The sequence below is a fragment of the Schistocerca cancellata genome, chromosome 4, assembly GCF_023864275.1.
Source record: "Schistocerca cancellata isolate TAMUIC-IGC-003103 chromosome 4, iqSchCanc2.1, whole genome shotgun sequence".
NCBI lineage: Eukaryota > Metazoa > Arthropoda > Insecta > Orthoptera > Acrididae > Schistocerca > Schistocerca cancellata.
In genome coordinates this window covers 305,204,781-305,221,281 of record NC_064629.1, presented here as the reverse complement: position 1 = coordinate 305,221,281, position 16,501 = coordinate 305,204,781, and the positions used below count along the sequence as shown (strand labels likewise).

The following is a 16,501-nucleotide window of genomic DNA, read 5'->3' as shown; positions in this document are numbered from 1 at the left end:
CCCTGGATCTACTCCATGGATGACACCGTTAGTGATAGTAGCAGGTTGCTACAAACAGGGTAGGCTCACAGGGGCGAAGAGACTAGAAATCAACAGCAGTGGGTTTTTATTAAGGGGACAGTTTGTGACATAACAGGACCAACATTCCATCTGTCAGCCGCTATTTCAGAGATTACCAGATTGAAATATCCAGCCGCAGCTGTACTGGCTAGAAAATCGATGGAAAACTTCCCAGCACAGAAATTGACCTATATCAGTGACACCTTTAAACTTGACCTGGTCCTGCCCCTGAATCAGCTCATAGCAACGCACAAGGATGTATTTCGGCTGAATAAGTGCTACAGCCTGTGCAACAGTTTCAGGAGCAACGATGTCGTATGTTCGTGACTCTGAGTGTGAAACGGAGCAAGCACTTCGCATATAAAACGTGACTCGCAATAGGGTGCCCTGTGTAATTTCCATGTCTATCATTATTAACTCATTGACGATTTTTAGCGGATGATGCGTGTCTGGGGAGCGTGCGAAAGGGTGAAGGCCTCGAGACAGAGTGACATGAAACGCTTCAGCTGAGCAGAGCATTGGCTTGTGCGCGGGAACCTTGCCTGGGTGGCGTAAGACTCTGGGAAGTGAAATCGGCCCGCGTCAAGCATTGTCTGGAGGCTAATGTCCGGCCTCGGACGGTACGGCGCCGCGTGCAGCAGTCGGGGGTGACTTTTCCATGTTTTCTGACTTCTTTTGAAGATTAGCATCTACCACCTGCAGAAAGTGCAGGCTACTGGAAACAAAGTCTAGCCTCATAGCGATCTTCACTATATTTCCCGAATCCGGTCTCGAGGCTATGGACATTGGTGAGAGAACGTGAGGTTGGCGTGAAGAAAGGTGAAATCAGATCACAGCGTTGAAATAAATGCTTTTTGGTAGCAGGGAGAGTTTCGTGTTGTCTTTGGAGGCTGCAAAAGACGTGCTATTTTTGGCGGGTTTATCTGTTGGAGTGAATCTTTGTGGTTGGATCACAGTGGTTCGTAATTTGGCGATTGGCTACTGGCACCGCTTTGAGGCAAGGAATACGCAGGGCGTATGTGAACTCCGCTAGAGAAGCACTGACCGGTGTGACGCAAATGTGTCTACATCCGAGAATTTCTTGCGGATAAAATGCGAAAGCGTCCGGATCGACTTGGCATAGCAGTGCGATATAGACTGCTGCGTCTTGGAAGTCCTGCTCAGGTGCTGAAGAAGTCTTCGCGAAGGGGCTTGCGAGTCTGCACCGCGTAGTTTAGTACATCCCAGTCTTTCTTACAGTGAGAATAACTGGCAACACCGGCAGAGTAGTTAAACTGATTTCGCACTTGTGGAATTCAGGATGATCGACTGTCTCATCTCCGTTGCAATGGAAATGGGGCCGCATGCTGCTGCGTAAGATACTGCAGTCACCATTGCTGAGCCAACAGTCTTGATCAAGATGGTGTAATGCTGATTGAGATACATTTCTAGGCAGTTAACAGCAACCAAATAAATATTTTATCAAATAGTACATGAAGTTAATATAATCATAATAAACTAAATATAACCATAATACACTAAATACTGCAGTGAAGGGGTGAGACTTCTCTATGGGAATCAAACAGGTAAATTAATGATTACTGGAAAAATATTTTTAAACTAATTCACAAGAGAGATTCTGGGATCAAACTGATAAGATTCTATGTGAGATTTAATGTATTCAGTCATAAGTTGGTGCCATTTGAAAATACTTTTCCCAGTAAATTAATTAAAAGTACATTGAAAAGCTATGAAAAATCGTTGATAACTAGTGCGATTAGACTATCTTGTGAAAGAAAAGTGGCATTTACGTTCTGGCAAGAACAACCAATGACCATACTTCATTTAATTATTATTAAAAATAGTTCGACTTAGTTAAAGAAGATTCTAGAGGAATAATATATGTAATGTCAGAAATTAGCAAATAAGGCAAGCAACTTAAATCTGTATAGAACATAGTAAAATAAAAGACAGGTCAACAGGTAAAAAAACAAAACAATATCACTATTGATTAGAATAGAAATGGCTTAAAAATAACAGTTAACGTATCCAATATTTTAACATCTGAATCTTAAAAACAGAAAATGGTTCAAATGGCTCTGAGCACTATGGGACTCAACATCTTAGGTCATAAGTCCCCGAGAACTTAGAACTACTTAAACCTAACTAACCTAAAGACATCACACACACCCATGCCCGAGGCAGGATTCGAACCTGCGACCGTAGCAGTCCCGCGGTTCCGGACTGCAGCGCCAGAACCGCACGGCCACCGCGGCCGGCTAAAAACAGAAGAGAACAGGGTTAGGTACGAACTCTAGAACAGTGTGGTGAAGAAGCAACTTTACAAAAAAAATTATGTTATTGAATGGTCTCGTAGGTTTCCCTTTCTGAGACTGAGGATATTCCGAATCTCTCGAAAATTACAAATCATATAAAGTTATGGTGTTTCCAAGAGGATACTGCACCTACATTTGTATACATACTCTGCAAGCCACTGTGAAGTGCGTGACAGAGGGTACATAGAACGCAACATTTTGTTAGGGTTTCTTCCTACTTCAATTATGTATGGATCACGCGAAGAATGACTGCTCAAATGCTCCTGTGTGTGATGTAATTAGTCTGATCGTTTCTGCACGATCCCTACAGGAGTGTTACGTAGGGAGCTGAAGAATGTCGCTAGATTCTTCAATAAATACTGTTTCTTGAAGCTTTGTAAGTAGAAAAGTTGTTTTCATATAATAGATACCAGCTTTCCTTAAATATGTAATGCATCACATACTACGTCATTTTCCCAGGGAAATGAAAATGTATCCTCAGTATAAGAAAGATAACAACAATAATGACCTGTTTCATTTGTTCAATCATTCTCTAAAATTCTGAAAAAGGTTGTTTACTGTAGAACAGTCTCGTGCTTTGGCACTAATGATAATTTAATACACTAAAATTTAAACTGTCGTTTTTATTTTATTTTTTTTCAATCTATCAGAAACAATTACTTATGTAAATCACAAATCTCCGTATTGAAACTGAGCTCTTACAGTAGCAAATATGTAGCTGACAAATGTCTCACGGCTTATTTAATAAAAATGCAAGGCAGTTTGTGACACAATTCAACAAATGTGGACGGAGGATATCTTTCTAACTAGTAAGGACTGATTGATAGGATACCAACTCGTTCAGTTCTAGTTCCACTGCTGTTTCTAGTTGTTTTGGCAGAGGAAGCAAGTATTATAAACAATCATATTAGACACGCAGCAGTAAAAGAAGTTGCAGGTATTGCCATTAAAAGAATTATTTATTGGTTTACTGTAAATGATATTTCCCTTAATTTTCAAAAGCAGACCACTACACTTAGTATTGCATGTCAAATGGTGCAATATCGTTCATAAATTTAGCCAACGGGAAAGAGTCTCTAACTACGACAGAATCTTCAGAATTTTTGAATAAAATTATTGAGGAGAATTCGACTTCAAGAAGAAAATACGTTTTGGAGCAACTTTTGCACTGTGTGACAGGAAGCCTCAGAAAGTAAAAAATCAGCATATTAACATACTTTCTAATTTCGTTCAAAATTTTCGTATGATGTCTTATACGTGGTAACTCAGTCTTAAGAAATAAAATTTTTAGTGTATGAATAGTATGTGTTGCTCATTCATGGCTGCCTTGTAGGCAACTCAAGGAATTAAGTGTTGTAACTTCAATATCACAGCACATGTATTGTCTCGTAAGATTTGTTGCAAATAATCCATTAGAGTTCAGAAGAAACACTGTTATCCATTATTACCATAATAGGAAAAAGACCTTCATTGCTCCTTATCAAAATTATTTATTTTTATAAGGAAGGGCTTAATAGTATTGCAACTATCTGACAGATGACAAAATTAAACTAAAAAGCAAGCACAAAAAATTCTGCTGAGTGGCTCATTCTCTTCCATGGAACATTTTAACTAGATTCTTAGAGGCTATACAGACATTAAAATTGTCTTACTACTTCAGTTACACATTAAAATATTTTTATTTCCGTTTGGAAGATCCGTAAGTAGTTTAGATGCAATCATTTTTAAATATGAATTATATCAAACACTTTGTACTGGACAAATTCCACCCTATTGCCATACTTAATAGAAATATCCCATAGAAGAAATTAACTAATTGTAATTTCTTAGACTTTCCCGGCGATTTGATGACATCTCGTGGAAATCGGGTTTTCTACCGGATATCAGCGTCTTCCAAACACAATATTTCGACGTCATTACTTGACGTCTTCATCAGGTGTTCCCTGAGTCTCAGGGAACACCTAATGAAGACGTCAAATAATGACGTCGAAATATCGTGTTTGGAAGACGCTGATATCCGGCAGAAAACCTGATTTCCACGAGATGTCAATTAACTAATTGTTTGCAACTATTGTTTTGACTGTAACTACATATAGAGCTCTGTCTAGCAGGATGTCCACAAGCCAGTCGCTTGTCTGACAGGCTATTCCAATAGAGTGTATCGAATGTTCAAATGTGTGTGAAATCTTATGGGACTTAACTGCTAACGTCATCAGTCCCTAAGCTTACACACTACTTAACCTAAATTATCCTAAGCACAAACACACACGCCCATGCCCGAGGGAGGACTCTAACCTCCGCCGGGATCAGCCGCACAGTTATAGTGTATCTTTTTAATGAAAGGATAGTGAAGACCGGTAACTAAGGCATTTGTAAGGTCGCATCAATCTAGTCATTAATATCACGTATTTCAAATTCTGGAAGGTCGGTTTAACGCTGCCCAGTAAAGTCATATTATGAGATATGATGTGATCCTAACAGTCACAACACAAATATCAGCTATGATACAGAGGTGGTTTATGGAACCGAACTGTATTACTTTTCTCAGCTGATATCTTTGTGTCCCAGACTTCAATCACAGACAGCGTATGACAGTAACCCATTATGGAAGTGGCAGTTAAAGACCGCTTTTATGCCCACATGATACACTCCCGTCATCGCAGTACTCCGATGGCCACAGAAATCAAAGGTTTTTGGACGAATTATTTGCAGTAAGGGAACAACGGCACTTGCCACCTAGCAAAAGACGCACTGGACCCTCAGTCGAAAGGAACGAGATTTATATCGCCACCCTCCTATCCAGATTAATTCATGACATACGAATACGAGCCGCGGTGGATTTTCAGTTCTATCCTCATCGTATCCGGCTTGTTCTCCGTCTCTAATCACCTCGACGTCGACCAGATCTTTCTTACTTTCCATAAGTCACGACGTTTTGAGTGCCCAGAATCTGTTAATGAGAACCACTCTGTTAAGCCTGTATTCTAGACAGGTTAATATATTCACATAAATACAGGAATTTAATCAAGAGAGACGTACAAGCAGAACTGAAACACTGAACGCCCATCGCAACTCTTGTCCGGACAGCTTAATCGGTACGAACGTGGCCTGTGAAGAACAAGAATCCGGGTTCCAGTCCCGGTCCGGCAAGCAGTTTCAATCTCTCAGGAAATTTTACGGTAATACAGTAATGTAGAAAATCTTCTACTGGACCCTTGAACCGCGTTTGAAGTTGTTGATAAGCCAATCGAGTCAACACGATGTATTGGCGGGCAACACGCCAACATTTCTTGACGTTGTTCCTGCGAGGACCGCATTGGTAGAAATCAAGCTGCACATAATTTCAGGATGCGACATCCACACAGTTTCAAAAAGGTGCAACTCATTTAAGTGGCACATACACTTTCCAACGTTGTGCAGCAGATTTGATAGGTCTATCAGTTTTCGTACTGTTAAGGGCACATTGGCGGCAGCTTCCAGTTATCATTCCAATCGCACGGGATTTATATTCCTTTCCAAGAAGTTCCCTAACAGCTTGCAACGTTGTAATCACGGCAACACTGGAGTCGCTCTCTTCAATGCTGCTTTTCTCATCATAATTCTTGTAACACTGATGTACATGTTTATTTCTATTCTTTTGTAAACTACTATATTTGAGATAGCTTCTCCTTTTCTGCCATCTTCTTCGTTCGTTCTTTTGAACTCATTCCACACAGGGTTCGCGATGTTTCTTCATTTCCGCGGCATTATACGTGTGACAACCTCGTTCACCAGACTCTACGTCTCTCGAAGCTGAAGCTTTAAAGTTCGCTCCGCAACATCCGTTTTAATTTTGGCCCAGGCATATTCAACAAAATGAGATGTCAATGGTATGAAGGAACACGTATAACTTTGTGGCTATGGATCTGTGCTAACAAATCAACTACATACTGCGTTGCCTCTTTCTGTATCTCTTCATTAATAATAAAATTTCATCTTTTGTATTGTGTTCAAAGACAACACTATTTTCTTTCTTTGTAAGCATAGTTGGTGCCTTATCTATCTGTACTGGATGGTGAGGCACGTTATACATTACAAAAGCAGTACCAAAACTGACTTTTAGCAGGTACTGAGTAACTAACCAATCTTTAAATGTATCAGCACTCATTTCGTCACTTTAACTGCAGCGGGCACAAAGCCGTTCATTGAGTCAAGACGAATAGTTACAATTCTGCCTGTGGGCACACTTGTCGTTCCGTGGCATGTATCGTCAGTCAACGATACGGATCGTGTATGACGAACGATAACTCATGTTTCATCCATCGATATAATATTCTCCGTATTAAATGCTAGAGCCTCATGCAGAAAACTACATCTCAACGCCACAATGCATCCGTGTACCATAAATACCTTCCCCCCTAAGAATCTATTCCACCTGAAACTTATTTCCCTTGAAATAGTGCAAAGGTTTGTCTCACAACCTGCGAACAAATCGCTGTTCGACATTGAAACAATCAACTTTGTAAGTCTAGGGCACTCTTTCATCGTGTACTACGCAAATATATGCTTCGTAATTCCATTTTCATCTTTTTATCGGTATTTCGAGCATCACAAGAACAGAGACTGAAGCTAAATTTGCAATCTAAGTTGTTGTTGTTGTTGTTGTTGTTGTTGTTGTTGTAGTCTTCAGTCCTGAGACTCGTTTGATGCAGCTCTCCATGCTACTCTATCCTGTGCAAGCTTCTTCATCTCCCAGTACCTACTGTAACCTACAACCTTCTGAATCTGTTTAGTGTATTCATCTCTTGGTCTCCCTCTACGATTTTTACCCTCCATGCTGCCCTCCAATACTAAATTGGTGATCCCTTGATGCCTCAGAACATGTCCTACCAACCGATCCCTTCTTCTAGTCAAGTTCTGCCACAAACTTCTCTTCTCCCCAATCGTATTCAATACCACCTCATTAGTTATATGATCTACCCATATAATTTTCAGCATTCTTCTGTAGCACCACTTTTCGAAAGTTTCTATTCTCTTCTTGTCCAAACTAGTTATCGTCCATGTTTCACTTCCATATATGGCTACTCTCCATACAAATACTTTCAGAAACGACTTCCTGACACTTAAATCTATACTCGATGTTAACAAACTTCTCTTCTTCAGAAACGCTTTCCTTGCCATTGCCAGTCTACATTTGATATCCTCTCTACTTCGACCATCATCAGTTATTTTGCTCCCCAAATAGCAAAACTCCTTTACTACTTTAAGTGTCTCATTTCCTAATCTGATTCCCTCAGCATCACCCGACTTAATTCGACTACATTCCATTATCCTCGTTTTGCTTTTGTTGATGTTCATCTTATACCTTCCTTTCATGACACTGTCCATTCCGTTCAACTGCTCTTGCACTCTAAGTTATCACTCTCTTTACTTTAGTGAAGAGGTATTCAATGCCTCCGGCACTCTGTCGATTACTGTACCTACTGGTTGCAAAGTACTGCCACTGTCCCGTTCCTTTTCCAAACAACTATCTAATCTGTATATAAATTTGCGTGTTTGAGCTTTCAGCGTAGCTTTCTTTTCCAAATCTCGTCTAGCCTGCGCTACAAGAATCCATTTTGAGGATAAACGTCAAGGAACTCGACTGCCGATTCCGTCGGAAATACAGTTCCGTTTTTGAACTATATGAAAAGAAAAGAACGTAAATTGGTTACAAATTACGCCGTGCACACACTATATTCAAAATGTAAACCTCACTATAGATATTCGACATGTTCGATATGCCTGCCATCATTGTCGATGATGTGGCGCTGACGAATAGCGAAATTCTGCATGATCCGCTGAAGTGCCGGAACATCGATGCTGTCAATGACCTTCTGAATGCTTGTTTTCAGCTCAGCAATCGTCTTGGGGTTGTTACTGTACACCTTGTCTTTAACATAGCCCCACAAAAAGTAGTCGCATGTGTTCAGATCCGGAGAATATGGTGGCCAATCGAGGCCCATGCCTCTGGCTTCTGGGTACCCAAGAGCCAGAATGCGGTCCCCAAACTGCTACTCCAGGACATCAAACACTCTCCTGCTTCTATGGGCTCGACCTCCGTCTTGCATGAATTACATCTTGTCGAAATAAGGGTCACTATGGATAATGGGGATGAAACCATCTTCCAAAACCTTTACCTACCGTTCGGTAGTCACCGTGCCATCAAGGAATATCGCACCAATTATTCAGTAACTGGACATTGCACACCATACAGTCACCCGTTGATGGTAAAGAGACTTCTCGATCGCGAAATGCGGATTCTCAGTCCCTCAAATGCGCTAATTTTGCTTATTGAAGATCACATCCAAATGATAGTGGGATTCGTCGCCAAACTAAACCATTCAATACGTACTTATTCCCATCATGCCCCGCAGCCAACCGTGCAGTTTGAACGTCCTAACGCAACCACTTAAAAGTAATGACGGTTTTATTTCATATTGTTCAGTAATTGTCACCTTGTGTATTCACAAACCTTCCGAAAAGAACGCACCAAAGCACTGACTGTAAACTTAAGTCACCTAGGGGATGCCACAGAAAAAAATGTGTTTCGTGATTGGTTGAGATAAAAAAAATGTATGTGCCGTATGGTGTTGTTTTCTGGGATAACAAACAGGGTGGGTACAGCATTGGCAGCTTTTCTTGAGGATGTGTGGTAGCTGAGTCATACGTTTATTTGTAGAGTATAGGTGAGTGGAATGAATGTGTGCTTAGAATAGTGTTGTGTTTGTCTTATATGATGATGGGAGAAGGGAAAGGGAGATATGATAATCATTTGTTTGTCTGTACATGTACAGTCGTGGACAAAACGAAGGAGACTCCTCCCCTTTTCGTTATGCCGATACGAACAGCTTTGAAGTCTGCTACACAGCATAACAGGCAAGGCGACGAAGTTGTACCAACATACTATGCACAGGCATGAAATTGACAAACTATCCGAACTTTGTCAGACTGTTTTCAATCATCTGTATGACTATATTAATGCTGATTACTGTGTTAAACACAACAAGGAAATATAAGATGCAAATGAAAGAAGAAACGCTAACTAGTGTGAACTTTACTAATAAAAATGAATTTCAGCTTATCGAGATAACATAACTGTTATAGTAAGATAAAGTACCCCAGATCGTTACGAATTAGCAAAATATTATGCGCATTCGGCTGCGAAACGGTCTGTGTCAATGTTCAGACCAGTCATACTGGATTACCGTTGCTGACCTACCATGAAAGTGTGCAAATTTAATAATGCGTGAAGATTCATAACGAAATTCAGTTAAAAATCATTCCGTGCCACACATAAGTCAAAACAGTTATTGACAGAAGCGGAAAAAGTAACCAGTAACAAGTATGAAATTCTACAAGATCTTCATATTTACATCCACAGGGCACCGGTACAGAATAAAGGTAGCAATGAAACGTATTGGGGGCGCGATTATTTCTTAAAATTGCTTTACTGATAGTCTATCTGCCTCCATCGAGATTAGAACCGAAAACAAACCATACCTCCCTTGCAGTAGCAAACACCTTTCACTACGCTAGCAGACCACCCAAGCAAAGAGCCCTCTATTATTACCCCAGACTTGAATAAGCCGGCAATTTCGCAACGAAAATGTCAAAATGATCTGCAGTTTCTGTTGCATAGAGCTTTCTGGACTCAAAAACATGAATTTTCTACGTTTCTGTCACCGCTTATGTGACAAACAATCGGTATGTTTATCGAACTAACAAAATACTGTTATTAGCGAGTAAATTTAGTAGGAGAATTCTGCACCACCCCAGGAAATAAACGGCTACAGAGCTGCCAAAAGTATTCTAAAATGTTTAGAATTCTCCATTAGACTCGCCACAGACAGAAAACGTTCATTAGCCAAAGTGTTTCTTAAGGTAGCTAGCAATGGGAATGCTCGCACTTCTAAAACGCGGTGGCATTAATACTGGGATCTGAATTGCCACATGTATAGGCAAATGGATTTTAATTGCATTCCTGTAAACGTGATTTGTATCGAAAGCATATCTACGAGTAAAATGCTGATGTATCGACTGCAACTAGAACATTTCGAATAAAGAGTAGGGGGAATTATTTATGCGGCCCTCATCTTCAGTAACTGTCGTAGCTATTTTCGTTGTTAGGATTTCGTCACCTAAATCGGTAAACGTGGAACCCTACTAGTCTCACTTTCTTCACCGTCTATCTGTCTACCCAGCCCTTAAAACCCGTTTTGCTAATTCGTAACGATCTGGGGTACTTTGTCTTACCGAAACAGTTATGTTATCTCGATAAGCTGAAACACATTTTTATTGAAATGATAATTAAATTGACACCCTAGCTGCAAGCAGGCGTTGATACACTTCATTGGGGACATGTTGAAAATGTGTGCCCCGACCGAGACTCGAACCCGGGATCTCCTGCTTACATGGCAGACGCTCTATCCATCTGAGCCACCGAGGGCACAGAGGATAGTGCGTCTGCAGGGACTTATCCCTTGCACGCCCCCCGTGAGATCCACATTCCCAACATGTCCACAACACTACATTCGTAGTGCGCCTAATAGATGTTTGCCCATCATACTCATTACTCGTGGCAGATTAATCTACCAAGTCCCGTACGAGTTCGGGCATAGCGTGTGCGTTCGCACAAGAAGGTCAAAGGCCGGGAACCCATATTTTTAACTATATATATGACGGTAGTATCTGTTCCCGAAAGAACAGTTACCGTCGATGACCATGCAGCTTTGCTAGAAATGAAATGATAATTAAATTGACACCCTAGCTGCAAGCAGGCGTTGATACACTTCATTGGGGACATGTTGAAAATGTGTGCCCCGACCGGGACAGTTCATACTAATTAGCGTTTCTTCTTTCATTTATATCTTATCTTTACGTGTTGTGTTTGACACACTAATCAACATTAACATAGTCACACACATGATTGAAAACAGTCTGAGAAAATTCGGATAGTTTTTCAATTTCACGCATATGCATAGTATGTTGGTAGCACTTCGTCGCCTTGCCTGTTATGCTGTGTAGCAGACTTTAAAAATGTGCGGATCGGCATAACGAAAAGGCGAGGGGTCTCGCTCGTTTTGTCCATGACTGTACATCACTCTACCGATTTCCGTCCCATTCGGTTAATTTCTTCATGGTGTGTCTTTTTTCTGTTTTAGAGTATATCGAGTTAAGGCGGTCGCCATCTGGCGAGTACTCTTCAACACCATGGCGAGCACCTCGTGTCTTTAAGCAGTGTGTGGTTGTGCGCTTGCTTACTGCAGATTAACAACACTGTCATCAACGGTAAACACTGATCTCTTGTTTCTTCAGTATTTGATAGTAACACATTTTCAGAGAGAAATATTCGAGCACATAATTATCGTCTGAGCGAATAGTGTTACGAGAAAAGTAAAAAGGATTCTTGTCGTTCCGGTTAAAGTTTTTGGAGGCTGTTATACGAGGAGCGCAAACTCGGGTATGGTAACGAAGTCGGCGATGTCCTTCGCAAAGAAACCAGCTCTATATGCGCCTCAAGCCATTTAAGAAAACTTCGCAAAACCTAAATCCGGAAGAAGAGTAAATTTGGGTCGCATTTTTCGAGGTTGTGAAGCAAGGTGCAGCAGCAGCAGCGGTTTCGCTAATGGCCTGATCCTCCCTTCGGTAGTCCTGATTTAGACTGGTTGGAAACGGTCCTCTACGTACACTGTAGGCGTTTCCTGTTCCCACTCTGCGTAAGGCGGGGAGAAACGATCCACCTGCCGCGACCTCGGTGTCGTGAGGCAGTAAACATCGAACGACCACTTCTCACGACGAGTTGATTACCACAAATACTGAAAAGTCCAGCTGTAGCACATCGCCATGTTTACCTTTGCATCCGGTAAAAGTAACTTGGATATTTCTTCGTTTTCTACTCACTTGAGGACACGGAATAACGATCGTATTTGTTGCTGCTTTTTCCTCACCGCCTGTGAGTAAAGAGAAGGTGGGTGAAGAAAATCAAAATCTTTCTACAACTAATCGTGGATATCCGCAGAAACTGATCCGAGAGAGGACAAGATTCTAAAATTATTATTTTCGATGCAGTCACTCGGCGAATTTGAGAACTAAATTTGAAAGGAATTGCACAAAGTTTATTGTATGTCAAGCGACTGATATGTGTCCACTCAATGTTCTTAGATAGAATAATATGGTATCGAAATGGTAAGCATATTTCATTGGTACATGTTTCATTAGGACGTAAGTACATATGCTTACTTAATTAATAAGAATATAAATGCCATCATTTTGATCCGACAGTGTGAAGTTACGATCTTCTTCTTGTTGTTGTGGTCTTCAGTCCTGAGACTGGTTTGATGCAGCTCTCCATGCTACTCTATCCTGTGCAAGCTTCTTCATCTCCCAGTACCTACTGCAACCTACATTCTTCTGAATCTGTTTAGTGTATTCATCTCTTGGTCTCCCTCTACGATTTTTACCCTCCACGCTGCCCTCCAATACTAAATTGGTGATCCCTTGATGCCTCAGAACAAGTCCTACCAACCGATCCCTTCTTCTAGTTAAGTTGTGCCACAAACTTCTGTTATCCCCAATCGTAATCAATACCTCCTCATTAGTTATATGATCTACCCATCTAATCTTCAGCATTCTTCTGTAGCACCACATTTCAGAAACTTCTATTCTCTTCTTGTCCAAACTAGTTATCGTCCATGTTTCACTTCCATATATGGCTACGCTCCATACAAATACTTTCAGAAACGACTTCCTGACACCTAAATCAATACTCGATGTTAGCAAATTTCTCTTCCAAGTCCTTTGCTGTCTCTGACAGAATTACAATGTCGTCGGCGAACCTCAAAGTTTTTATTTCTTTTCCATGGATTTTAATACCTACTCCGAATTTTTTTTTGTTTCCTTCACTGCTTGCTCAATATACAGATTGAATAACATCGGGGATAGGCTACAACCCTGTCTCACTCCCTTCCCAATCACTGCTTCCCTTTCGTGCCCCTCAACTCTTATAACTGCCATCTGGTTTCTGTACAAATTGTAAATAGCCTTTCGCTCCCTGTATTTTACCCCTGCCACCTTCAGAATTTGAATGAGAGTATTCCAGTCAACATTGTCAAAAGCTTTCTCTAAGTCTACAAATGCTCGAAACGTAAGTTTGCCTTTCCTTAATCTAGCTTTTAAGATACGTCGTGGGGTCAGTATTGCCTCACGTGTTCCAACATTTCTTACGATCTTATTATTGTTAAATTCGGGTTATTCAGTGAGTTTTGTATGAAAAATATTTTACTTTGTATATCAGTAACGACAGGTTTTCACTGAAAATTAAAGATATGAAAGAGAAATAAGAACAATAACGATTGATAAAACCCCGTTGAATGGCAACAAAAACAATCAGGAATACATGTCAAATTAATGTTCCTCAAAGTGGAGAACCACAGCGTTTCTTTCGGTGGTCGGCAATGCTAAACCTGCGATTTAGTTTAATCACAGAAAATCAGTACTAGAAGTGAGCGAATTTTTTTATATAAATATAAACTCTATACTGCTACTCCGCCCACCAGTGGACGCCTATGCAACTAATGTTTGTACGACAATCAACGGACATTTTTGAAATGCGTCTCCCATATAATACGAGGGCTGTTCAGAAAGTAAGCTCCGATTGATCGCGAAATGGAAACGACTATGATAATCCGATAAAGCTTTGCACAGATGTGTTGGGCAGTGTCTCTAGTATGACCCTAGATAGCATCACGTCACTCCTCTCATTTCTGAGCTCACAGTGATCGCGTAAAGTTGTCTAGAGAATAGTGTCTCCCGCCAAGTACGAGGACCTGGTGAGAAATTTCGCCTGAAGCTATACAGCCAACATTACATAACTGTCGTGCAGTTTCTTCTACAAGGCAATATTCTCAGCCGCATTCTGAAGGGGCAATGAAGATGCTCCTGCATCGTTTTCAATTGGAAATGTTTGACAGCCCGTAATTGACTCCCCCTGCGTTTCATTTCTGCTCACATGAACCGCTGGCTATGAATACAACATTTTGTCACAGAAAACGAGCTGTAGGCCAGCGTAGAGAATTGGCGGAAAGCAATGGCGGCTGTCTTTTATGATGAGGGTATTGGAAAGTTGGTACAACGCTACGACAAATGTCTTAGTCAGAACGGCAACTACGTAGAGAAGTAACTGGATGGTGTAGCTAACTGTTAAAACTAAAACATTTCTAATTTTCACTGTGGTTCCCACTTCGCGATCAATCGGAGCTTACTTTCTGAACAGCCCTCGTACAATAATACAGGAACACATTGCTGATACGGAAAAAAATGCAACACAAAGAAGAAATTATGATAAACACCAACAAAATGCCCAATACTTGCTTTAAATGTTTATGAACCTAAGATAACGTGCATGCATGCAAAAACACTGGCCGACAGTGGTGGCCAAGCGGTTCTAGGCTCTTCAGTCTGGAAGCGCACAACGGCTACGGTCGCAGGTTCGAAACCTGCCTCGGGCATGGGTGTGTGTGATGTCCTTAGGTTAGTTAGGTTTAAGTAGTCCTACGTTCTAGGGGACTGATGACCTCAGATGTTAAGTCCCATAGTGCTCAGAGCCATTTGAACCATTTGAACCAAAAGCAGTTCCGTTAGTGTACGAGTACAGCAGTAATAGTTCACTACTTGGACGCCGAAACTTTGATTAAATGTATATGTTTAATGTTGCGTAACGATAGGAAGTGGAACTGAGATGTACATCTACATCTGCATGTATACTCCCCTAGTGGCAAAGGATAACTCTCTTTTCTCCGTTTAAACTCAGTTGGAGCGAGAGCAACTGAATGTCTTATATTTATTGGGAGAATTTTGAATAAAGGGTAGTGCAGCAGCAGAAAATACTTCATACAAGACGTCTATTTTTGATCTTTCTCGAATTTTGTGAGACGTCATCGGATGTCATACCAGATTAAACATGCATACACAAGGTAATCATCGAACATGGTAATGCTTTGATTAAGACACTGGACTTATAATCTGAAGGAACTGAGCCATCCCACCATCCTGACTAAATTTTGTGTGTTGTTAAACCAGCCTTTCTTTTCACGGTAAGACTGTAGAAAAATAATTGTACAGTATTTATGTCTTCACACACACCTGACATTAACAAGAAGCTATACAATAGTTTGGAATTCATTTACAACTTTTAATACAGAAAATACAACATTTTCAAACATGACAACATAAGCACTACTTTATGTACTAAAACTGAACAGCCGTTCAAAATATTACACTAACCGAGTAATAATAACCACAATACAGAGTAGATAAAATATACTGCCAAAACATCTATTATGGTCAATGTGGCGGAAATTTAAAAGTGTCATTTAATGAGTATGTTGCACTGTCTCGCGTGCAATAGCCAAATAAATGGGCTGTAGCTGGCTACATACTTGAAACTACACATACTGCTGACGATATTTAAAAGAATTGTGGGTACTACATGTGTAAAACTAGGTCCGCAAACTGAACATTGAAGAAAACTGAGATATTTTAGAGGTAACATTTCACAGCCACGGAAGTGAAAAGTGAACGATAAACAGTTCAGGCAAGAAGGGAAGAGAAACTTTTGAAATGTGGTGCTACAAAGAACGAAAGAACGGTGAAGATTCGAAGTGTAGATGGAGTAATTCATGAAGAATTACTGAATCGTATTGAGAAGAAAACAGCTCTATGGCACAACATGACTAAACGAAGGGATAGATTGAGTGGACGCATTCTGTGACATCAAGAAATGATTAATTTGGTAATGGAGCGAAGTGTGAGAGGTTTAAGTTGTAGATACTGAATAAGGCTCGACTGCAATAAGCAGGTTTCAGTGAATTTAGGGTATAGTAGTAATGCAAATATGAAAAGAATTGCATAAGACAGAGTGGAAAACAATGTTGTACCTGTGTTTAGACTGATGACTACAACAACAGGCTTAATCACTGCCCCGTTTAGTGATGGTTGATACAAATACCCAAAATACCCTAAATTGGAACGATCACATAGGTAATGTTGTGGGTAGAGCCAACCAAAGACTGCGATTCATTGGCCGAACACTTGCAAGGTGCAACAAG

The 16,501-nt window shown here is 40.6% G+C and overlaps 1 protein-coding gene and 1 non-coding gene across 2 annotated transcripts in view; one reads left to right on the top strand and one right to left on the bottom strand.

Annotated features, from left to right (window-relative positions):
- The window catches only part of LOC126183474 (mucin-5AC-like), a 653,654-nt gene that overhangs the window by 616,663 nt on the left and 20,490 nt on the right, over positions 1–16,501 (top strand). The window lies entirely within an intron of this gene.
- On the bottom strand, positions 10,769–10,843 carry Trnat-ugu (transfer RNA threonine (anticodon UGU)). The gene has a single exon. It is a non-coding gene; the product is annotated as a tRNA-Thr (tRNA).